The following is a 19,820-nucleotide window of genomic DNA, read 5'->3' as shown; positions in this document are numbered from 1 at the left end:
TTTTATGGTCAAATTTAGCAGATCTTCTCTTCTCACAGATGGTTATAAATTTGGAAACAGAATTTAGTCCGTGAGTCATCACAAGATTGAAAACATCCAAAGAAGGATTACAATTGTTGACTAACTGACCTTCCTTTGAACAGTCCTGCCTTGATGAAGGTGATTACCCAAGAAATGGCCGACCATCAGGTTAAAAATCTAGAACAATTGACAATTCATCATCCAAACGTTGGAACTTGAGATGTAAATGAGACTGACACGGTTGTTTGAATGCTCCGAGTATATAACATGGTCAACTCACTGAAGCAAAGAAACTCAGGGGAAGACTTGATGCTGAACGACCACAGCCTTGGGCTTGAGTAAGTAGAAAAACAATTATTAAGACAAATGTCAAGATGACTGCCCTAACTTCAGCATTGACTTGAACTTAACGGACAGTAAGTGCGATACGTTGGGGTAGTTGTACTTGACCGGCGCGACATGCGAGAATACTATGCCGATTTAAGTTTGTCAAACTCTCAGATCACTTCAAATTGAGGCATTGCTGAGTATTGATTTCACAAGTGCTTCTCTTTGGGGTTGTCTTAGATGTGCTCAGCGGCAATAATCATACTTTTGAAAACATGAAAAACGATAAGAGTGATACCAACGGTTCAATATAAATATACCCAAGACGCATTGAAAATGTGTCCTTGATATTGCTCTAACTGATGCTCTGACAATGCTTGTTCACACAGTAAGTGCTTCATGTTGGGGTAGTCGCAAAGACACATAGCTTCAGTCGCAAAAGGACAAATTCCCATGTTTCTCTGTTGGGGTTGTTTTGCTTGACCAGGGCGACATGACAGAAGACTATGCTGATTATAAGTTTGTCGAACACTCGGGCTACAAGGCTACAATCTTGGGGTGGAAGTGATGATAAACCGCTTAAATATGTTCTACCCTTACACAGGATTGGTCGCTGATATTACCCTAATATAAGCACTAACAATACGGTTTACTTCTGTAAGTGCTTCATGTTGGGGTAGTATCTCTTGGCCTCTACAACTTGTTGGGAGACTATGATGATTACAGTTTTGTGAAAAACACACTCAGATCACTTCAAATTGAGGCATTGGTGAGTCTTGAATACATAAGTGCTTCTCTTTGGGGTTCTCTCAGTTGTACTCAACATATCGATAATTGTACATCTAAAGCACAAAGTAGAAAGTGCTATCAAGTTAGAGTTTGGTTCTGTGCTGGAAGAACTGACATTTTCCGCAAACTTTATGGCAATCTTTACAAAGGCTCTCACAGTTTGTAATGTATAGTGCTTTTTATGGTCAAATTTAGCAGATCTTCTCTTCTCACAGATGGTTATAAATTTGGAAACAGAATTTAGTCCGTGAGTCATCACAAGATTGAAAACATCCAAAGAAGGATTACAATTGTTGACTAACTGACCTTCCTTTGAACAGTCCTGCCTTGATGAAGGTGATTACCCAAGAAATGGCCGACCATCAGGTTAAAAATCTAGAACAATTGACAATTCATCATCCAAACGTTGGAACTTGAGATGTAAATGAGACTGACACGGTTGTTTGAATGCTCCGAGTATATAACATGGTCAACTCACTGAAGCAAAGAAACTCAGGGGAAGACTTGATGCTGAACGACCACAGCCTTGGGCTTGAGTAAGTAGAAAAACAATTATTAAGACAAATGTCAAGATGACTGCCCTAACTTCAGCATTGACTTGAACTTAACGAACAATAAGTGCGATACGTTGGGGTAGTTGTACTTGACCGGCGCGACATGCGAGAATACTATGCCGATTTAAGTTTGTCAAACTCTCAGATCACTTCAAATTGAGGCATTGCTGAGTATTGATTTCACAAGTGCTTCTCTTTGGGGTTGTCTTAGATGTGCTCAGCGGCAATAATCATACTTTTGAAAACATATGAAAAACGATAAGAGTGATACCAACGGTTCAATATAAATATACCCAAGACGCATTGAAAATGTGTCCTTGATATTGCTCTAACTGATGCTCTGACAATGCTTGTTCACACAGTAAGTGCTTCATGTTGGGGTAGTCGCAAAGACACATAGCTTCAGTCGCAAAAGGACAAATTCCCATGTTTCTCTGTTGGGGTTGTTTTGCTTGACCAGGGCGACATGACAGAAGACTATGCTGATTATAAGTTTGTCGAACACTCGGGCTACAAGGCTACAATCTTGGGGTGGAAGTGATGATAAACCGCTTAAATATGTTCTACCCTTACACAGGATTGGTCGCTGATATTACCCTAATATAAGCACTAACAATACGGTTTACTTCTGTAAGTGCTTCATGTTGGGGTAGTATCTCTTGGCCTCTACAACTTGGTGGGAGACTATGATGATTACAGTTTTGTGAAAAACACTCTCAGATCACTTCAAATTGAGGCATTGGTGAGTCTTGAATACATAAGTGCTTCTCTTTGGGGTTCTCTCAGTTGTACTCAACATATCGATAATTGTACATCTAAAGCACAAAGTAGAAAGTGCTGTCAAGTTAGAGTTTGGTTCTGTGCTGGAAGAACTGACATTTTCCGCAAACTTTATGGCAATCTTTACAAAGGCTCTCACAGTTTGTAATGTATAGTGCTTTTTATGGTCAAATTTAGCAGATCTTCTCTTCTCACAGATGGTTATAAATTTGGAAACAGAATTTAGTCCGTGAGTCATCACAAGATTGAAAACATCCAAAGAAGGATTACAATTGTTGACTAACTGACCTTCCTTTGAACAGTCCTGCCTTGATGAAGGTGATTACCCAAGAAATGGCCGACCATCAGGTTAAAAATCTAGAACAATTGACAAATCATCATCCAAACGTTGGAACTTGAGATGTAAATGAGACTGACACGGTTGTTTGAATGCTTCAAGTATATAAAATGATCAACTCACTGAAGCAAAGAAACTCAGGGGAAGACTTGATGGTGAACGACCACAGCCTTGGGCTTGAGTAAGTAGAAACACTATTATTAAGACAAATGTCAAGATGACTGCCCTAACTTCAGCATTGACTTGAACTTAACGGACAGTAAGAACGATACGTTGGGGTAGTTGTACTTGACCGGCGCGACATGCGAGAATACTATGCCGATTTAAGTTTGTCAAACTCTCAGATCACTTCAAATTGAGGCATTGCTGAGTATTGATTTCACAAGTGCTTCTCTTTGGGGTTGTCTTAGATGTGCTCAGCGGCAATAATCATACCTTTGAAAACATATGAAAAACGATAAGAGTGATACCAACGGTTCAATATAAATATACCCAAGACGCATTGAAAATGTGTCCTTGATATTGCTCTAACTGATGCTCTGACAATGCTTGTTCACACAGTAAGTGCTTCATGTTGGGGTATTCGCAAAGACACATAGCTTCAGTCGCAAAAGGACAAATTCCCATGTTTCTCTGTTGGGGTTGTTTTGCTTGACCAGGGCGACATGACAGAAGACTATGCTGATTATAAGTTTGTCGAACACTCGGGCTACAAGGCTACAATCTTGGGGTGGAAGTGATGATAAACCGCTTAAATATGTTCTACCCTTACACAGGATTGGTCGCTGATATTACCCTAATATAAGCACTAACAATACGGTTTACTTCTGTAAGTGCTTCATGTTGGGGTAGTATCGCTTGGCCTCTACAACTTGGTGGGAGACTATGATGATTACAGTTTTGTGAAAAACACACTCAGATCACTTCAAATTGAGGCATTGGTGAGTCTTGAATACATAAGTGCTTCTCTTTGGGGTTCTCTCAGTTGTACTCAACATATCGATAATTGTACATCTAAAGCACAAAGTAGAAAGTGCTATCAAGTTAGAGTTTGGTTCTGTGCTGGAAGAACTGACATTTTCCGCAAACTTCATGGCAATCTTTACAAAGGCTCTCACAGTTTGTAATGTATAGTGCTTTTTATGGTCAAATTTAGCAGATCTTCTCTTCTCACAGATGGTTATAAATTTGGAAACAGAATTTAGTCCGTGAGTCATCACAAGATTGAAAACATCCAAAGAAGGATTACAATTGTTGACTAACTGACCTTCCTTTGAACAGTCCTGCCTTGATGAAGGTGATTACCCAAGAAATGGCCGACCATCAGGTTAAAAATCTAGAACAATTGACAAATCATCATCCAAACGTTGGAACTTGAGATGTAAATGAGACTGACACGGTTGTTTGAATGCTTCAAGTATATAAAATGATCAACTCACTGAAGCAAAGAAACTCAGGGGAAGACTTGATGGTGAACGACCACAGCCTTGGGCTTGAGTAAGTAGAAACACAATTATTAAGACAAATGTCAAGATGACTGCCCTAACTTCAGCATTGACTTGAACTTAACGGACAGTAAGTGCGATACGTTGGGGTAGTTGTACTTGACCGGCGCGACATGCGAGAATACGATGCCAATTTAAGTTTGTCAAACTCTCAGATCACTTCAAATTGAGGCATTGCTGAGTATTGATTTCACAAGTGCTTCTCTTTGGGGTTGTCTTAGATGTGCTCAGCGGCAATAATCATACTTTTGAAAACATATGAAAAACGATAAGAGTGATACCAACGGTTCAATATAAATATACCCAAGACGCATTGAAAATGTGTCCTTGATATTGCTCTAACTGATGCTCTGACAATGCTTGTTCACACAGTAAGTGCTTCATGTTGGGGTAGTCGCAAAGACACATAGCTTCAGTCGCAAAAGGACAAATTCCCATGTTTCTCTGTTGGGGTTGTTTTGCTTGACCAGGGCGACATGACAGAAGACTATGCTGATTATAAGTTTGTCGAACACTCGGGCTACAAGGCTACAATCTTGGGGTGGAAGTGATGATAAACCGCTTAAATATGTTCTACCCTTACACAGGATTGGTCGCTGATATTACCCTAATATAAGCACTAACAATACGGTTTACTTCTGTAAGTGCTTCATGTTGGGGTAGTATCTCTTGGCCACTACAACTTGGTGGGAGACTATGATGATTACAGTTTTGTGAAAAACACACTCAGATCACTTCAAATTGAGGCATTGGTGAGTCTTGAATACATAAGTGCTTCTCTTTGGGGTTCTCTCAGTTGTACTCAACATATCGATAATTGTACATCTAAAGCACAAAGTAGAAAGTGCTATCAAGTTAGAGTTTGGTTCTGTGCTGGAAGAACTGACATTTTCCGCAAACTTTATGGCAATCTTTACAAAGGCTCTCACAGTTTGTAATGTATAGTGCTTTTTATGGTCAAATTTAGCAGATCTTCTCTTCTCACAGATGGTTATAAATTTGGAAACAGAATTTAGTCCGTGAGTCATCACAAGATTGAAAACATCCAAAGAAGGATTACAATTGTTGACTAACTGACCTTCCTTTGAACAGTCCTGCCTTGATGAAGGTGATTACCCAAGAAATGGCCGACCATCAGGTTAAAAATCTAGAACAATTGACAATTCATCATCCAAACGTTGGAACTTGAGATGTAAATGAGACTGACACGGTTGTTTGAATGCTCCGAGTATATAACATGGTCAACTCACTGAAGCAAAGAAACTCAGGGGAAGACTTGATGGTGAACGACCACAGCCTTGGGCTTGAGTAAGTAGAAAAACAATTATTAAGACAAATGTCAAGATGACTGCCCTAACTTCAGCATTGACTTGAACTTAACGAACAGTAAGTGCGATACGTTGGGGTAGTTGTACTTGACCGGCGCGACATGCGAGAATACTATGCCGATTTAAGTTTGTCAAACTCTCAGATCACTTCGAATTGAGGCATTGCTGAGTATTGATTTCACAAGTGCTTCTCTTTGGGGTTGTCTTAGATGTGCTCAGCGGCAATAATCATACTATTGAAAACATATGAAAAACGATAAGAGTGATACCAACGGTTCAATATAAATATACCCAAGACGCATTGAAAATGTGTCCTTGATATTGCTCTAACTGATGCTCTGACAATGCTTGTTCATACAGTAAGTGCTTCATGTTGGGGTAGTCGCAAAGACACATAGCTTCAGTCGCAAAAGGACAAATTTCCATGTTTCTCTGCCAAAAACCACAGTTCACCCGAGGATCGTTTACACAAGACCGCAAAACCGTCAGAATTCAACTCTAACTTAAGCCACTCTCTTATACAATATATGGTAGATATATGGTAGAAAGTGCTATCAAGTTGGGGTTTGATTCTGTGCTGGAAGAACTGACATTTTCAGCAAACTTTAAGGCAATCTTTACATTGGCATTGACAGTTTGTAACATATAGTGCCTTTTATAGTTGTGAAACTATAGCACATCTTCTCTTTTCTCAGATGATATAAGACCGACATGGGCTTTTATTTAATTCTTCCAGCATATAAAATGATCAATTCCCCGAGGGTCACAAATTCGTGGGAGTACTCGATGCTAACAGAAAACACCTTTGAGCCCGGGTAAGCAGAAAACAACGACGACAAATGTCAATACGACTCCTCTAGCATTAGCATTGACTTGAACTTAACACGATATTGCTCTAACTGATGCTCTGACAATGCTTGTTCACACAGTAAGTGCTTCATGTTGGGGTAGTCGCAAAGACACATAGCTTCAGTCGCAAAAGGACAAATTCCCATGTTTCTCTGTTGGGGTTGTTTTGCTTGACCAGGGCGACATGACAGAAGACTATGCTGATTATAAGTTTGTCGAACACTCGGGCTACAAGGCTACAATCTTGGGGTGGAAGTGATGATAAACCGCTTAAATATGTTCTACCCTTACACAGGATTGGTCGCTGATATTACCCTAATATAAGCACTAACAATACGGTTTACTTCTGTAAGTGCTTCATGTTGGGGTAGTATCTCTTGGCCTCTACAACTTGGTGGGAGACTATGATGATTACAGTTTTGTGAAAAACACACTCAGATCACTTCAAATTGAGGCATTGGTGAGTCTTGAATACATAAGTGCTTCTCTTTGGGGTTCTCTCAGTTGTACTCAACATATCGATAATTGTACATCTAAAGCACAAAGTAGAAAGTGCTATCAAGTTAGAGTTTGGTTCTGTGCTGGAAGAACTGACATTTTCCGCAAACTTTATGGCAATCTTTACAAAGGCTCTCACAGTTTGTAATGTATAGTGCTTTTTATGGTCAAATTTAGCAGATCTTCTCTTCTCACAGATGGTTATAAATTTGGAAACAGAATTTAGTCCGTGAGTCATCACAAGATTGAAAACATCCAAAGAAGGATTACAATTGTTGACTAACTGACCTTCCTTTGAACAGTCCTGCCTTGATGAAGGTGATTACCCAAGAAATGGCCGACCATCAGGTTAAAAATCTAGAACAATTGACAATTCATCATCCAAACGTTGGAACTTGAGATGTAAATGAGACTGACACGGTTGTTTGAATGCTCCGAGTATATAACATGGTCAACTCACTGAAGCAAAGAAACTCAGGGGAAGACTTGATGCTGAACGACCACAGCCTTGGGCTTGAGTAAGTAGAAAAACAATTATTAAGACAAATGTCAAGATGACTGCCCTAACTTCAGCATTGACTTGAACTTAACGAACAGTAAGTGCGATACGTTGGGGTAGTTGTACTTGACCGGCGCGACATGCGAGAATACTATGCCGATTTAAGTTTGTCAAACTCTCAGATCACTTCGAATTGAGGCATTGCTGAGTATTGATTTCACAAGTGCTTCTCTTTGGGGTTGTCTTAGATGTGCTCAGCGGCAATAATCATACTTTTGAAAACATATGAAAAACGATAAGAGTGATACCAACGGTTCAATATAAATATACCCAAGACGCATTGAAAATGTGTCCTTGATATTGCTCTAACTGATGCTCTGACAATGCTTGTTCACACAGTAAGTGCTTCATGTTGGGGTAGTCGCAAAGACACATAGCTTCAGTCGCAAAAGGACAAATTCCCATGTTTCTCTGTTGGGGTTGTTTTGCTTGACCAGGGCGACATGACAGAAGACTATGCTGATTATAAGTTTGTCGAACACTCGGGCTACAAGGCTACAATCTTGGGGTGGAAGTGATGATAAACCGCTTAAATATGTTCTACCCTTACACAGGATTGGTCGCTGATATTACCCTAATATAAGCACTAACAATACGGTTTACTTCTGTAAGTGCTTCATGTTGGGGTAGTATCTCTTGGCCTCTACAACTTGGTGGGAGACTATGATGATTACAGTTTTGTGAAAAACACTCTCAGATCACTTCAAATTGAGGCATTGGTGAGTCTTGAATACATAAGTGCTTCTCTTTGGGGTTCTCTCAGTTGTACTCAACATATCGATAATTGTACATCTAAAGCACAAAGTAGAAAGTGCTGTCAAGTTAGAGTTTGGTTCTGTGCTGGAAGAACTGACATTTTCCGCAAACTTTATGGCAATCTTTACAAAGGCTCTCACAGTTTGTAATGTATAGTGCTTTTTATGGTCAAATTTAGCAGATCTTCTCTTCTCACAGATGGTTATAAATTTGGAAACAGAATTTAGTCCGTGAGTCATCACAAGATTGAAAACATCCAAAGAAGGATTACAATTGTTGACTAACTGACCTTCCTTTGAACAGTCCTGCCTTGATGAAGGTGATTACCCAAGAAATGGCCGACCATCAGGTTAAAAATCTAGAACAATTGACAAATCATCATCCAAACGTTGGAACTTGAGATGTAAATGAGACTGACACGGTTGTTTGAATGCTTCAAGTATATAAAATGATCAACTCACTGAAGCAAAGAAACTCAGGGGAAGACTTGATGGTGAACGACCACAGCCTTGGGCTTGAGTAAGTAGAAACACTATTATTAAGACAAATGTCAAGATGACTGCCCTAACTTCAGCATTGACTTGAACTTAACGGACAGTAAGAACGATACGTTGGGGTAGTTGTACTTGACCGGCGCGACATGCGAGAATACTATGCCGATTTAAGTTTGTCAAACTCTCAGATCACTTCAAATTGAGGCATTGCTGAGTATTGATTTCACAAGTGCTTCTCTTTGGGGTTGTCTTAGATGTGCTCAGCGGCAATAATCATACCTTTGAAAACATATGAAAAACGATAAGAGTGATACCAACGGTTCAATATAAATATACCCAAGACGCATTGAAAATGTGTCCTTGATATTGCTCTAACTGATGCTCTGACAATGCTTGTTCACACAGTAAGTGCTTCATGTTGGGGTAGTCGCAAAGACACATAGCTTCAGTCGCAAAAGGACAAATTTCCATGTTTCTCTGCCAAAAACCACAGTTCACCCGAGGATCGTTTACACAAGACCGCAAAACCGTCAGAATTCAACTCTAACTTAAGCCACTCTCTTATACAATATATGGTAGATATATGGTAGAAAGTGCTATCAAGTTGGGGTTTGATTCTGTGCTGGAAGAACTGACATTTTCAGCAAACTTTAAGGCAATCTTTACATTGGCATTGACAGTTTGTAACATATAGTGCCTTTTATAGTTGTGAAACTATAGCACATCTTCTCTTTTCTCAGATGATATAAGACCGACATGGGCTTTTATTTAATTCTTCCAGCATATAAAATGATCAATTCCCCGAGGGTCACAAATTCGTGGGAGTACTCGATGCTAACAGAAAACACCTTTGAGCCCGGGTAAGCAGAAAACAACGACGACAAATGTCAATACGACTCCTCTAGCATTAGCATTGACTTGAACTTAACACGATATTGCTCTAACTGATGCTCTGACAATGCTTGTTCACACAGTAAGTGCTTCATGTTGGGGTAGTCGCAAAGACACATAGCTTCAGTCGCAAAAGGACAAATTCCCATGTTTCTCTGTTGGGGTTGTTTTGCTTGACCAGGGCGACATGACAGAAGACTATGCTGATTATAAGTTTGTCGAACACTCGGGCTACAAGGCTACAATCTTGGGGTGGAAGTGATGATAAACCGCTTAAATATGTTCTACCCTTACACAGGATTGGTCGCTGATATTACCCTAATATAAGCACTAACAATACGGTTTACTTCTGTAAGTGCTTCATGTTGGGGTAGTATCTCTTGGCCTCTACAACTTGGTGGGAGACTATGATGATTACAGTTTTGTGAAAAACACACTCAGATCACTTCAAATTGAGGCATTGGTGAGTCTTGAATACATAAGTGCTTCTCTTTGGGGTTCTCTCAGTTGTACTCAACATATCGATAATTGTACATCTAAAGCACAAAGTAGAAAGTGCTATCAAGTTAGAGTTTGGTTCTGTGCTGGAAGAACTGACATTTTCCGCAAACTTTATGGCAATCTTTACAAAGGCTCTCACAGTTTGTAATGTATAGTGCTTTTTATGGTCAAATTTAGCAGATCTTCTCTTCTCACAGATGGTTATAAATTTGGAAACAGAATTTAGTCCGTGAGTCATCACAAGATTGAAAACATCCAAAGAAGGATTACAATTGTTGACTAACTGACCTTCCTTTGAACAGTCCTGCCTTGATGAAGGTGATTACCCAAGAAATGGCCGACCATCAGGTTAAAAATCTAGAACAATTGACAATTCATCATCCAAACGTTGGAACTTGAGATGTAAATGAGACTGACACGGTTGTTTGAATGCTCCGAGTATATAACATGGTCAACTCACTGAAGCAAAGAAACTCAGGGGAAGACTTGATGGTGAACGACCACAGCCTTGGGCTTGAGTAAGTAGAAAAACAATTATTAAGACAAATGTCAAGATGACTGCCCTAACTTCAGCATTGACTTGAACTTAACGAACAGTAAGTGCGATACGTTGGGGTAGTTGTACTTGACCGGCGCGACATGCGAGAATACTATGCCGATTTAAGTTTGTCAAACTCTCAGATCACTTCGAATTGAGGCATTGCTGAGTATTGATTTCACAAGTGCTTCTCTTTGGGGTTGTCTTAGATGTGCTCAGCGGCAATAATCATACTTTTGAAAACATATGAAAAACGATAAGAGTGATACCAACGGTTCAATATAAATATACCCAAGACGCATTGAAAATGTGTCCTTGATATTGCTCTAACTGATGCTCTGACAATGCTTGTTCATACAGTAAGTGCTTCATGTTGGGGTAGTCGCAAAGACACATAGCTTCAGTCGCAAAAGGACAAATTTCCATGTTTCTCTGCCAAAAACCACAGTTCACCCGAGGATCGTTTACACAAGACCGCAAAACCGTCAGAATTCAACTCTAACTTAAGCCACTCTCTTATACAATATATGGTAGATATATGGTAGAAAGTGCTATCAAGTTGGGGTTTGATTCTGTGCTGGAAGAACTGACATTTTCAGCAAACTTTAAGGCAATCTTTACATTGGCATTGACAGTTTGTAACATATAGTGCCTTTTATAGTTGTGAAACTATAGCACATCTTCTCTTTTCTCAGATGATATAAGACCGACATGGGCTTTTATTTAATTCTTCCAGCATATAAAATGATCAATTCCCCGAGGGTCACAAATTCGTGGGAGTACTCGATGCTAACAGAAAACACCTTTGAGCCCGGGTAAGCAGAAAACAACGACGACAAATGTCAATACGACTCCTCTAGCATTAGCATTGACTTGAACTTAACACGATATTGCTCTAACTGATGCTCTGACAATGCTTGTTCACACAGTAAGTGCTTCATGTTGGGGTAGTCGCAAAGACACATAGCTTCAGTCGCAAAAGGACAAATTCCCATGTTTCTCTGTTGGGGTTGTTTTGCTTGACCAGGGCGACATGACAGAAGACTATGCTGATTATAAGTTTGTCGAACACTCGGGCTACAAGGCTACAATCTTGGGGTGGAAGTGATGATAAACCGCTTAAATATGTTCTACCCTTACACAGGATTGGTCGCTGATATTACCCTAATATAAGCACTAACAATACGGTTTACTTCTGTAAGTGCTTCATGTTGGGGTAGTATCTCTTGGCCTCTACAACTTGGTGGGAGACTATGATGATTACAGTTTTGTGAAAAACACACTCAGATCACTTCAAATTGAGGCATTGGTGAGTCTTGAATACATAAGTGCTTCTCTTTGGGGTTCTCTCAGTTGTACTCAACATATCGATAATTGTACATCTAAAGCACAAAGTAGAAAGTGCTATCAAGTTAGAGTTTGGTTCTGTGCTGGAAGAACTGACATTTTCCGCAAACTTTATGGCAATCTTTACAAAGGCTCTCACAGTTTGTAATGTATAGTGCTTTTTATGGTCAAATTTAGCAGATCTTCTCTTCTCACAGATGGTTATAAATTTGGAAACAGAATTTAGTCCGTGAGTCATCACAAGATTGAAAACATCCAAAGAAGGATTACAATTGTTGACTAACTGACCTTCCTTTGAACAGTCCTGCCTTGATGAAGGTGATTACCCAAGAAATGGCCGACCATCAGGTTAAAAATCTAGAACAATTGACAATTCATCATCCAAACGTTGGAACTTGAGATGTAAATGAGACTGACACGGTTGTTTGAATGCTCCGAGTATATAACATGGTCAACTCACTGAAGCAAAGAAACTCAGGGGAAGACTTGATGGTGAACGACCACAGCCTTGGGCTTGAGTAAGTAGAAAAACAATTATTAAGACAAATGTCAAGATGACTGCCCTAACTTCAGCATTGACTTGAACTTAACGAACAGTAAGTGCGATACGTTGGGGTAGTTGTACTTGACCGGCGCGACATGCGAGAATACTATGCCGATTTAAGTTTGTCAAACTCTCAGATCACTTCAAATTGAGGCATTGCTGAGTATTGATTTCACAAGTGCTTCTCTTTGGGGTTGTCTTAGATGTGCTCAGCGGCAATAATCATACTTTTGAAAACATATGAAAAACGATAAGAGTGATACCAACGGTTCAATATAAATATACCCAAGACGCATTGAAAATGTGTCCTTGATATTGCTCTAACTGATGCTCTGACAATGCTTGTTCACACAGTAAGTGCTTCATGTTGGGGTAGTCGCAAAGACACATAGCTTCAGTCGCAAAAGGACAAATTCCCATGTTTCTCTGTTGGGGTTGTTTTGCTTGACCAGGGCGACATGACAGAAGACTATGCTGATTATAAGTTTGTCGAACACTCGGGCTACAAGGCTACAATCTTGGGGTGGAAGTGATGATAAACCGCTTAAATATGTTCTACCCTTACACAGGATTGGTCGCTGATATTACCCTAATATAAGCACTAACAATACGGTTTACTTCTGTAAGTGCTTCATGTTGGGGTAGTATCTCTTGGCCTCTACAACTTGGTGGGAGACTATGATGATTACAGTTTTGTGAAAAACACTCTCAGATCACTTCAAATTGAGGCATTGGTGAGTCTTGAATACATAAGTGCTTCTCTTTGGGGTTCTCTCAGTTGTACTCAACATATCGATAATTGTACATCTAAAGCACAAAGTAGAAAGTGCTGTCAAGTTAGAGTTTGGTTCTGTGCTGGAAGAACTGACATTTTCCGCAAACTTTATGGCAATCTTTACAAAGGCTCTCACAGTTTGTAATGTATAGTGCTTTTTATGGTCAAATTTAGCAGATCTTCTCTTCTCACAGATGGTTATAAATTTGGAAACAGAATTTAGTCCGTGAGTCATCACAAGATTGAAAACATCCAAAGAAGGATTACAATTGTTGACTAACTGACCTTCCTTTGAACAGTCCTGCCTTGATGAAGGTGATTACCCAAGAAATGGCCGACCATCAGGTTAAAAATCTAGAACAATTGACAAATCATCATCCAAACGTTGGAACTTGAGATGTAAATGAGACTGACACGGTTGTTTGAATGCTTCAAGTATATAAAATGATCAACTCACTGAAGCAAAGAAACTCAGGGGAAGACTTGATGGTGAACGACCACAGCCTTGGGCTTGAGTAAGTAGAAACACTATTATTAAGACAAATGTCAAGATGACTGCCCTAACTTCAGCATTGACTTGAACTTAACGGACAGTAAGAACGATACGTTGGGGTAGTTGTACTTGACCGGCGCGACATGCGAGAATACTATGCCGATTTAAGTTTGTCAAACTCTCAGATCACTTCAAATTGAGGCATTGCTGAGTATTGATTTCACAAGTGCTTCTCTTTGGGGTTGTCTTAGATGTGCTCAGCGGCAATAATCATACCTTTGAAAACATATGAAAAACGATAAGAGTGATACCAACGGTTCAATATAAATATACCCAAGACGCATTGAAAATGTGTCCTTGATATTGCTCTAACTGATGCTCTGACAATGCTTGTTCACACAGTAAGTGCTTCATGTTGGGGTAGTCGCAAAGACACATAGCTTCAGTCGCAAAAGGACAAATTCCCATGTTTCTCTGTTGGGGTTGTTTTGCTTGACCAGGGCGACATGACAGAAGACTATGCTGATTATAAGTTTGTCGAACACTCGGGCTACAAGGCTACAATCTTGGGGTGGAAGTGATGATAAACCGCTTAAATATGTTCTACCCTTACACAGGATTGGTCGCTGATATTACCCTAATATAAGCACTAACAATACGGTTTACTTCTGTAAGTGCTTCATGTTGGGGTAGTATCGCTTGGCCTCTACAACTTGGTGGGAGACTATGATGATTACAGTTTTGTGAAAAACACACTCAGATCACTTCAAATTGAGGCATTGGTGAGTCTTGAATACATAAGTGCTTCTCTTTGGGGTTCTCTCAGTTGTACTCAACATATCGATAATTGTACATCTAAAGCACAAAGTAGAAAGTGCTATCAAGTTAGAGTTTGGTTCTGTGCTGGAAGAACTGACATTTTCCGCAAACTTCATGGCAATCTTTACAAAGGCTCTCACAGTTTGTAATGTATAGTGCTTTTTATGGTCAAATTTAGCAGATCTTCTCTTCTCACAGATGGTTATAAATTTGGAAACAGAATTTAGTCCGTGAGTCATCACAAGATTGAAAACATCCAAAGAAGGATTACAATTGTTGACTAACTGACCTTCCTTTGAACAGTCCTGCCTTGATGAAGGTGATTACCCAAGAAATGGCCGACCATCAGGTTAAAAATCTAGAACAATTGACAATTCATCATCCAAACGTTGGAACTTGAGATGTAAATGAGACTGACACGGTTGTTTGAATGCTTCAAGTATATAAAATGATCAACTCACTGAAGCAAAGAAACTCAGGGGAAGACTTGATGGTGAACGACCACAGCCTTGGGCTTGAGTAAGTAGAAACACTATTATTAAGACAAATGTCAAGATGACTGCCCTAACTTCAGCATTGACTTGAACTTAACGGACAGTAAGAACGATACGTTGGGGTAGTTGTACTTGACCGGCGCGACATGCGAGAATACTATGCCGATTTAAGTTTGTCAAACTCTCAGATCACTTCAAATTGAGGCATTGCTGAGTATTGATTTCACAAGTGCTTCTCTTTGGGGTTGTCTTAGATGTGCTCAGCGGCAATAATCATACCTTTGAAAACATATGAAAAACGATAAGAGTGATACCAACGGTTCAATATAAATATACCCAAGACGCATTGAAAATGTGTCCTTGATATTGCTCTAACTGATGCTCTGACAATGCTTGTTCACACAGTAAGTGCTTCATGTTGGGGTAGTCGCAAAGACACATAGCTTCAGTCGCAAAAGGACAAATTCCCATGTTTCTCTGTTGGGGTTGTTTTGCTTGACCAGGGCGACATGACAGAAGACTATGCTGATTATAAGTTTGTCGAACACTCGGGCTACAAGGCTACAATCTTGGGGTGGAAGTGATGATAAACCGCTTAAATATGTTCTACCCTTACACAGGATTGGTCGCTGATATTACCCTAATATAAGCACTAACAATACGGTTTACTTCTGTAAGTGCTTCATGTTGGGGTAGTATCGCTTGGCCTCTACAACTTGGTGGGAGACTATGATGATTACAGTTTTGTGAAAAACACACTCAGATCACTTCAAATTGAGGCATTGGTGAGTCTTGAATACATAAGTGCTTCTCTTTGGGGTTCTCTCAGTTGTACTCAACATATCGATAATTGTACATCTAAAGCACAAAGTAGAAAGTGCTATCAAGTTAGAGTTTGGTTCTGTGCTGGAAGAACTGACATTTTCCGCAAACTTCATGGCAATCTTTACAAAGGCTCTCACAGTTTGTAATGTATAGTGCTTTTTATGGTCAAATTTAGCAGATCTTCTCTTCTCACAGATGGTTATAAATTTGGAAACAGAATTTAGTCCGTGAGTCATCACAAGATTGAAAACATCCAAAGAAGGATTACAATTGTTGACTAACTGACCTTCCTTTGAACAGTCCTGCCTTGATGAAGGTGATTACCCAAGAAATGGCCGACCATCAGGTTAAAAATCTAGAACAATTGACAATTCATCATCCAAACGTTGGAACTTGAGATGTAAATGAGACTGACACGGTTGTTTGAATGCTTCAAGTATATAAAATGATCAACTCACTGAAGCAAAGAAACTCAGGGGAAGACTTGATGGTGAACGACCACAGCCTTGGGCTTGAGTAAGTAGAAACACAATTATTAAGACAAATGTCAAGATGACTGCCCTAACTTCAGCATTGACTTGAACTTAACGGACAGTAAGTGCGATACGTTGGGGTAGTTGTACTTGACCGGCGCGACATGCGAGAATACTATGCCGATTTAAGTTTGTCAAACTCTCAGATCACTTCAAATTGAGGCATTGCTGAGTATTGATTTCACAAGTGCTTCTCTTTGGGGTTGTCTTAGATGTGCTCAGCGGCAATAATCATACTTTTGAAAACATATGAAAAACGATAAGAGTGATACCAACGGTTCAATATAAATATACCCAAGACGCATTGAAAATGTGTCCTTGATATTGCTCTAACTGATGCTCTGACAATGCTTGTTCACACAGTAAGTGCTTCATGTTGGGGTAGTCGCAAAGACACATAGCTTCAGTCGCAAAAGGACAAATTCCCATGTTTCTCTGTTGGGGTTGTTTTGCTTGACCAGGGCGACATGACAGAAGACTATGCTGATTATAAGTTTGTCGAACACTCGGGCTACAAGGCTACAATCTTGGGGTGGAAGTGATGATAAACCGCTTAAATATGTTCTACCCTTACACAGGATTGGTCGCTGATATTACCCTAATATAAGCACTAACAATACGGTTTACTTCTGTAAGTGCTTCATGTTGGGGTAGTATCTCTTGGCCTCTACAACTTGGTGGGAGACTATGATGATTACAGTTTTGTGAAAAACACTCTCAGATCACTTCAAATTGAGGCATTGGTGAGTCTTGAATACATAAGTGCTTCTCTTTGGGGTTCTCTCAGTTGTACTCAACATATCGATAATTGTACATCTAAAGCACAAAGTAGAAAGTGCTGTCAAGTTAGAGTTTGGTTCTGTGCTGGAAGAACTGACATTTTACGCAAACTTTATGGCAATCTTTACAAAGGCTCTCACAGTTTGTAATGTATAGTGCTTTTTATGGTCAAATTTAGCAGATCTTCTCTTCTCACAGATGGTTATAAATTTGGAAACAGAATTTAGTCCGTGAGTCATCACAAGATTGAAAACATCCAAAGAAGGATTACAATTGTTGACTAACTGACCTTCCTTTGAACAGTCCTGCCTTGATGAAGGTGATTACCCAAGAAATGGCCGACCATCAGGTTAAAAATCTAGAACAATTGACAATTCATCATCCAAACGTTGGAACTTGAGATGTAAATGAGACTGACACGGTTGTTTGAATGCTTCAAGTATATAAAATGATCAACTCACTGAAGCAAAGAAACTCAGGGGAAGACTTGATGGTGAACGACCACAGCCTTGGGCTTGAGTAAGTAGAAACACAATTATTAAGACAAATGTCAAGATGACTGCCCTAACTTCAGCATTGACTTGAACTTAACGGACAGTAAGAACGATACGTTGGGGTAGTTGTACTTGACCGGCGCGACATGCGAGAATACGATGCCGATTTAAGTTTGTCAAACTCTCAGATCACTTCAAATTGAGGCATTGCTGAGTATTGATTTCACAAGTGCTTCTCTTTGGGGTTGTCTTAGATGTGCTCAGCGGCAATAATCTTACCTTTGAAAACATATGAAAAACGATAAGAGTGATACCAACGGTTCAATATAAATATACCCAAGACGCATTGAAAATGTGACCTTGATATTGCTCTAACTGATGCTCTGACAATGCTTGTTCACACAGTAAGTGCTTCATGTTGGGGTAGTCGCAAAGACACATAGCTTCAGTCGCAAAAGGACAAATTCCCATGTTTCTCTGTTGGGGTTGTTTTGCTTGACCAGGGCGACATGACAGAAGACTATGCTGATTATAAGTTTGTCGAACACTCGGGCTACAAGGCTACAATCTTGGGGTGGAAGTGATGATAAACCGCTTAAATATGTTCTACCCTTACACAGGGTTGGTCGCTGATATTACCCTAATATAAGCACTAACAATACGGTTTACTTCTGTAAGTGCTTCATGTTGGGGTAGTATCTCTTGGCCACTACAACTTGGTGGGAGACTATGATGATTACAGTTTTGTGAAAAACACACTCAGATCACTTCAAATTGAGGCATTGGTGAGTCTTGAATACATAAGTGCTTCTCTTTGGGGTTCTCTCAGTTGTACTCAACATATCGATAATTGTACATCTAAAGCACAAAGTAGAAAGTGCTATCAAGTTAGAGTTTGGTTCTGTGCTGGAAGAACTGACATTTTCCGCAAACTTTATGGCAATCTTTACAAAGGCTCTCACAGTTTGTAATGTATAGTGCTTTTTATGGTCAAATTTAGCAGATCTTCTCTTCTCACAGATGGTTATAAATTTGGAAACAGAATTTAGTCCGTGAGTCATCACAAGATTGAAAACATCCAAAGAAGGATTACAATTGTTGACTAACTGACCTTCCTTTGAACAGTCCTGCCTTGATGAAGGTGATTACCCAAGAAATGGCCGACCATCAGGTTAAAAATCTAGAACAATTGACAATTCATCATCCAAACGTTGGAACTTGAGATGTAAATGAGACTGACACGGTTGTTTGAATGCTCCGAGTATATAACATGGTCAACTCACTGAAGCAAAGAAACTCAGGGGAAGACTTGATGGTGAACGACCACAGCCTTGGGCTTGAGTAAGTAGAAACACAATTATTAAGACAAATGTCAAGATGACTGCCCTAACTTCAGCATTGACTTGAACTTAACGGACAGTAAGTGCGATACGTTGGGGTAGTTGTACTTGACCGGCGCGACATGCGAGAATACTATGCCGATTTAAGTTTGTCAAACTCTCAGATCACTTCAAATTGAGGCATTGCTGAGTATTGATTTCACAAGTGCTTCTCTTTGGGGTTGTCTTAGATGTGCTCAGCGGCAATAATCATACTTTTGAAAACATATGAAAAACGATAAGAGTGATACCAACGGTTCAATATAAATATACCCAAGACGCATTGAAAATGTGTCCTTGATATTGCTCTAACTGATGCTCTGACAATGCTTGTTCACACAGTAAGTGCTTCATGTTGGGGTAGTCGCAAAGACACATAGCTTCAGTCGCAAAAGGACAAATTCCCATGTTTCTCTGTTGGGGTTGTTTTGCTTGACCAGGGCGACATGACAGAAGACTATGCTGATTATAAGTTTGTCGAACACTCGGGCTACAAGGCTACAATCTTGGGGTGGAAGTGATGATAAACCGCTTAAATATGTTCTACCCTTACACAGGATTGGTCGCTGATATTACCCTAATATAAGCACTAACAATACGGTTTACTTCT

Source organism: Lampris incognitus, chromosome 12 (genome assembly GCF_029633865.1).
Source record: "Lampris incognitus isolate fLamInc1 chromosome 12, fLamInc1.hap2, whole genome shotgun sequence".
Lineage (NCBI taxonomy): Eukaryota > Metazoa > Chordata > Actinopteri > Lampriformes > Lampridae > Lampris > Lampris incognitus.
Note: the sequence above shows the minus strand (reverse complement) of the source record.